Raw genomic sequence first — 6,741 nt, 5'->3', positions numbered from 1 at the left:
CAAACCCACGTCTTTTTCGACGGTTCTATTATCTGCAAAACTTACGTTCCGGGATGAACTTGCACTTAATTCTGGATAAGTGTTTCGCGAAGGTAACGTGTCCAGACATGGTTTGGATTTACTTAGTGTTAGCTGTATATTCTTAGCAACAATATTTGTCATTGGAATAGCCGAAGTTTCAGTTCTTTCATCTAAATGCCTGGCAACCTCTTTTCTATGTTTTAAGTGCAGAAACCATAGTGGTAGATTGTCCCAGAAACTTGCAAGTAGTTTTAATGACCACCATGGGTGCGATGTATAGTAATTGCATTGATGACAACTTCAAGTAATTACCTGAATACTCCCCAGATCATATTTTTTCAGATTTTTTGTAAGGTGGTGTGGGCCAGTTTTTTAATTTCTTTGGCGGTGAACATTGTTAACATTGAAACTCCTTGTGATTCGATAGGTTGACCCAACGCTTTACGTTAAAATATTGAAAAATGCCTATCCTTTCAAAGCCAAATAGTATAGCTTGCTGAGCTTCACAGATTTCTTGAGGTTTATAAGGGCCTCCGGTTCCCAAGCTTTGTATAGAATTGAAAGAGAAATGTCCTTCTGTGTCCTCGGTTACAGTTACAGGTGAAATTTTAATGCCAATGTGGGGACTGAAGCTTGTCGAATGATTAATATTGTTATACAATGGCAGTACAAGAATGTGCTACATTCGATTTGTTCTGCATAACGTTGAAGAATTCTTGTCACTGGTGACATGAAAAGGTCTCGTTATCCACCTTAACAGGCAGTTCCATGTAGCAATCCTTTTCTCTTCGGATTTCTACCACCCTAGGTTTGCAAAATAAGTCTTCAGAGATTGTTCCATGTAGAGGAATTTCGAATTGATATAAACTGTTAAATCGATGTTCTCGGTGGTAACTTGTTGTTTCCAATTTCGTGAAATTAGTTCCGGTTCGGTTTCTGTTAATAACTTTTTAGGATGTTCAGTTTGCCAAACGCGCATTCCACACACCGCATCGGGTTTTATTAGTAATAATGCAAATACCTTATCACCCTGTTCCACCACTAAATAGCTTGTTGCTTGAGGGTCGTTCACTTGACGAGTTATATGTCTTTTTCCGCAAAATATCACTGAATATTTATTACAGTCCGGTTAAGCTACTGGATTCCAGACAATTTCTCCAACTACAACGTCGATACAGTATCTTGTTAGGAATGAACAAGTAAGTAACTCCTCCCCTCAGACTTATTTCGTCTTGATCTTGAGCTGTTACTTTGACCGAAGCTGTAACAACCACGTCGTCCCAAGTTATTCCATTGTCAGTGTAACTAGTTCCAGTACATTTTTCATCCATGCTAACACTTCCGGCTATTGTTCCACCGTTGAGTGCTAATCCTAAGAAGATATGTCCGTAGAATCTTCGATTTCTTGATGTTCATGAACGCTAAGGCATCCACCTCGACCTATCTTATGGAGGTATGTGTATAAGGCTCGAGAAACCATGCTGGAATGACTAAACATTCCACAGTGCATGATTAAATGGGTTACTTCCATTAGACAAATTTTTACGTGAATCTTCTCAAATTGGTTTTTCTGGATTACTTGTATGTCCTTGGGTTCAGAATTGTAATTAAGGGTAGGATCTGGACATGGAAATACGTCGTTCAGTGACACAACAGTAATGTTAGTAGACGGAATTAAAACAAGAAGATCCATGGGCTCAATGCTAGGGAGCTAGACCTCTGGCTAGACTAAATGAACTGAAGAAAATTAATAAATTTTGCAGCAAGTTTCAAGAAAAACAACACAAAGCATGTCTTTGAGTGTTTCTCGGAATAACAAGTTTCTCGGAATAACAAAAATCGGAAACGGTTACGTACTTACACGATGCATATGTAATTTTTTTATAAACTAGTTTAAAATTTAAGTCACTCAGAGCTCGGGGGGTCCCTTGGCCGCCCCCCTGGGTGCGCCACTGAATCACAACATCACAATCCAGGTATATGTCCAAATCAATTTATCCTTTATTTGTTATAACCGTTCCCTGCAGCTTTTAGTCATCGATTCCAAGTGCAATCGATGCCTCGCAGTTCTTCATTCCACTCGACCATGCGTCGAGTTGGTCCTTGCAATTTCAGACGAGTCACCTTGACCGTTGCAACTCAGTCCACCCTTCTAATTCTGCAGTATCTTCCACAAAACTGATAATGATTTTTACCGACCCTTTACCTGAATATGTGGGTATTAAATGAGATGCGGCCGCTGCTGATCCTAGTGGTCCTCCAGCCCTACCGTCACCTCCCTGACGATTGATTTTGTCATCATCGTGAATCGAAGGTTGTGAACCGGACAATTTGTCTTTGAGAATGAACGCAACCCTACCTGATTGTAACGCTTTTTCGAAGTTAATTTATGTTTTGCAAACTCAAAATTCGTCTAAGTTTTGCAGTAATTTTAATTGTTTTCGCGATCCACGAATTTTACGTTATTGTGTCCGTTTGATTACGGCACCTAAAAAGGAACGGACGCATTAGATTGTCTTATCTTAATTACCACGATAGATACGTTACGAGTTCAGCTGTAAAATTCCATATTTTTCTGTGACGCGCTAAAAAGCCCTTGTCTTTTTGTGACGTAATTATTTTTCAAAATCCAACATAATGAGACTAAATTATACGCTTTCTCACGGTTAAAATCGGGAAAATTCCATTTCAATTAATATTGCGTACGAATTAGTGCGGAAAAGTGCTGAAATAGATCACAATTTAGTGCAAAACCATGTTAAGCTAATTGCTTAAAGACGTATTATAAACCTTCTCACCCGGCTCGAAGGATGACCATGACACGTGTATGAGCACGTCAAACAGAAGATAAGTCAGATTTGCATAATGTCATCATGTCACATGACTGTGCTAATAAATAGGCGAATCCGCGAATCTCCATTTTGACTTGATCAGTTAATTTGTTCGCTATCAGTCGCATCATTTTGCGATCAGTCACGTTGTTAGTGGAGATAACTCTTAGCTACCTCTTAGTGTCCAGAAATTGTCAAAAGTTGATCCGTTCATGGAAAATCATCCGTTGTGAGAATCAATCTCTTGGTACAATCACGCTGGACAATTTATTTTGATAAATTGAAATTTCGCCATAATAAATTTCAGTTCAATTTTAAAACTGTTACATTGTTAATTTAAGACCTCATTGTATTGATTAGTATGATTTAATTTTGCTGGTTAAAATTCAGGAATGTTAGTTAAACTCCGTAAATTTGTTAAGTTTTGTAAATCATATAATCAATCAATTTCTCATATGTATTTTGTAAACCATTTACTTTCTATTAATATATTCATTTTTAAGTTAATTGAGTATTCATTGTGGACTGCACATCTCTCCTATAATTGGGTGATCTCACAAGTTAAGGCTGAGGATCTTATAAATCAATGTAATCGCTCTGTTGGTGAAATCTGCTGGACCAAAAGAAACTGAAAAGTCAAGGATTTTGTTTTTCGGGGAAAAACTTAAAAACCCGCCACATTTCAGCCGTTTTTAATTTGATTTAAACATAAATTTCGCAACGCAACCTTATCATTCCCGCTTTAACCTGGCCGTCGTCGTCGGTTACGACCTCAGAGGAGTAGTAACCATTTATGTGTGGAATGTGTGAATTACTTGTACATACTATATTTTAATAAATTCTTAGTTTACTACTCAATTGTGTATAATTTATCAATTCTCCCTACAATTAATTGGCCCAAAAACAAGTGTGTCTTGAGAATAAAGAAGTTAAGAATCTACGTAGGCAGGCTTTAAATTGTAATGAGTGTCTAGATTATTCTCATTAATGGCCAAATTATTAATTACGTGAAATTGAGAGTGACTCTATCTTAGAAAAATTTATTTATTATTTTTTTATTTTTCAGTGACAGCTGTCAATCATCGGATAGGCATCCGACCTTCGCCTCGGGGTGTCTTGTCCCTTCTCATAAAATGCAAATAATGTAAACAAACTGAATTCCACTATCGCCCACGATAGTTTCTCTTATTTCAGAGACTCAAGCAACATACAGTGAAAAATACGATTTTTATTTTGTTAAAAAAATTTGATACTAAAGAATAATAAAATACTAGCATAGTTTTGTAAAAAATAATACACCATTACACCATTTATTTATTGGGTTTTATGTTTTAATTAACCGAATTCTGTTCGCTATATTATGTGTCATGTGCATTTCTAATTGGATCACTTGCATTGAAAAAATATAAAATAAAAAAATTAATTGGTGAAACATTATTGTTCTTTCAGAAAACAGTTTAACTTTAAAAAAGTTACTAGGAATATCTCATTAAAATGATGAAAACTTCTTTAAACCCGCTTTTTCGTCTGATAATTTTATCCAGGTAATAAATTCTGAAAAATACATTGTTTTAAAAAAAAAATAAATAACCTATTACGAAACTACTCGAACAGTTTAAAACTGTTGACAACACAATTTAGTTCAAAAGGTTTAGTGTAGACAGTGCCTTGCGGTGCACCCTAAAGGGGAATATCCCTAGGTTGAGAGTAGCAGTAGATTGTGCTGTAAAACATAGACACAGCGAAAATGTTAGTTTTCCACAAAAAGTTTTCAATCTTAAAATTAACATTGAAAATTGTATTTCACACGACTTTGGAGAGCATACCAAGTGTGCTAAAGAGTTCTGCACAGGCTCGAAATCAAACGAAGTAAACCTTATTCCTTTAAAAGAGTGTGGTTTGTATAACGATATTATGTCCCATGCTAATCGTTTAATTTATAATAGTAGAAGTTTAATTAAAAATATGACTAACAACCACGCAGAAAGTTACAACAGTGTGGTAGCAAAATTTATTAAAGGAAAAAGGATTGACTTTTCAAAAAGAGGAGGTTACTCTTTACGATGTCATAAGGCAGGTATATCGTTAGATGAGGGAGCTGAATATCGTTTAGCTATACATAAAGCTGTAACTGAAAAAAGCCTCGGATTTTATACAAAGAAAAATATATCAGTTAAAAAAAAAACGGTATCAAATTGGTCATGCAGAAGAAAACTGTTCAAGAAAAAACATAACAATAAAAAAATGTTCATACAGACCATTAAGAACCAGACGAAATATTATTAAAAGTAAACAACAAATTTTAGAAGTAGTGAACCAAACGATAGATGAAAACATTCTTTGCTTTGGCACCAAGAAAGGCGAAAAAGAGTTACCGCTTTTTAGTTTGGAAAAATTTGTAAATTAAGATCTACCACGAACTCAAGGAAAACAGCGAAGCAGATGCTCAAAACTTTTTGATCGGTTAGTACCGACTAAGGGATTGAAAGAACCAATAGCTTTAAAAGAATTTTCAGAATTTATTGAAAAAACATACTACCTTGTGGACTCTATCGATGAGAATGATTGCTTTCTTGGTGCCATACCAGTGCAAAACTGATTTATTGCAAGGGCACATGGACCATCCTAAACCTAATTTTTTTGTCGAGCGTGGAGCTGAACAGTGCAAGCAACAAATAGTAAAAACAGAACGATGTCAGAAACTATTGACGTATATCACTTGACTAGCGGCTAGGCCTCGCCGGTCTACAAATATTCTCTCTGTCGAAATGTTGCGAGCGGAGTCGGAACAACCCGAATATTGGCCAAAGCGGGTAATTACTATTATATCATCATCTTCAAAAGAATCCGAGAATAGTAAATACATAAATTCACAAATCAGTGGCTGTACCATAAAATTTAGGCATGAAGACAAAATTTACAGTTGTGTATACATTAATTTTTGATTTATTATTGGAGAAGCATTATGCGCTACAACCGACAAGACTGCGTTTAAGTCTACTCAGTGGAAAAGGGTACAATAAAATAATTTAAAGCTAATGCGTAAGTATTTATTAAAGTTAATTATTGTTCAGTAGTAAAATTATTTGGACAACGTTCGTATCGCGATTGCTTGCATCTCTTCATTTGTAGGCGCAACTAGAGTCATTGATGGTCTCTTGTTTTTTTTCTTGGTGGAATGCAATACACCTCGTTGAGGTGTAAGTTTTTTGTTGCTAGGACTTGCACGTGTAGACGGTGTTGTTAGCTCCCTTTTCGTTGCTATTGCTTGCAGTGTGGGTTCCAGAGCTATACACATGTTTTTCGCAGCTTCAAGTTGTTCCATGCAAGTCTGCCTTTCTTTGGCAATAAACTGCTTGTCAAACTCTTTGGGGTGTAGAGCTTCATTGACGGTAAGGCCGGTTACAATTCCGGAAACTTCAGAGGCTTTGGGATCTTCGCTGATCAGCAAATTACGTTCATCTGTGTTGAAAACAGGTAGGTATTAACATGTTAGTCCCACCACAAAAGCCCCCCTACACCCAGTTTACTACTAATAATTCATAATGACATTATTTTGCACCCTCACCGCTAGGCCCCAGCCCCTAACCTTCCCAAGAAAATTTACCTTCTGCCATTTTGTTTGCCAAACATTTTCTCTCCTGAAGGGTGAGGAATAGATGCCCCAAATCTTCTTCATCGTGACCCACGTGTTGTTTGATAAAAGACACTTTACACTGGTTGTTCTTGTCGATGATTACTTTTAAACGAGCAGGGCAGAAACCGTCAATTTTATTTGAACCTTGTGTTTTTAAATGTCTTAACCCTTTCCCGCGAGCAACATATTTCCCAGAACGATGACAACAGTACTTGATTATTGTGGTCCCATCTTTAGCACCTTGAGATCCCC

Source organism: Tribolium castaneum, chromosome 11, assembly GCF_031307605.1.
Source record: "Tribolium castaneum strain GA2 chromosome 11, icTriCast1.1, whole genome shotgun sequence".
NCBI classification, from domain to species: domain Eukaryota; kingdom Metazoa; phylum Arthropoda; class Insecta; order Coleoptera; family Tenebrionidae; genus Tribolium; species Tribolium castaneum.
The sequence above is the reverse complement of the archived record's forward strand: the minus strand, read 5'-3'. Positions refer to the sequence as shown.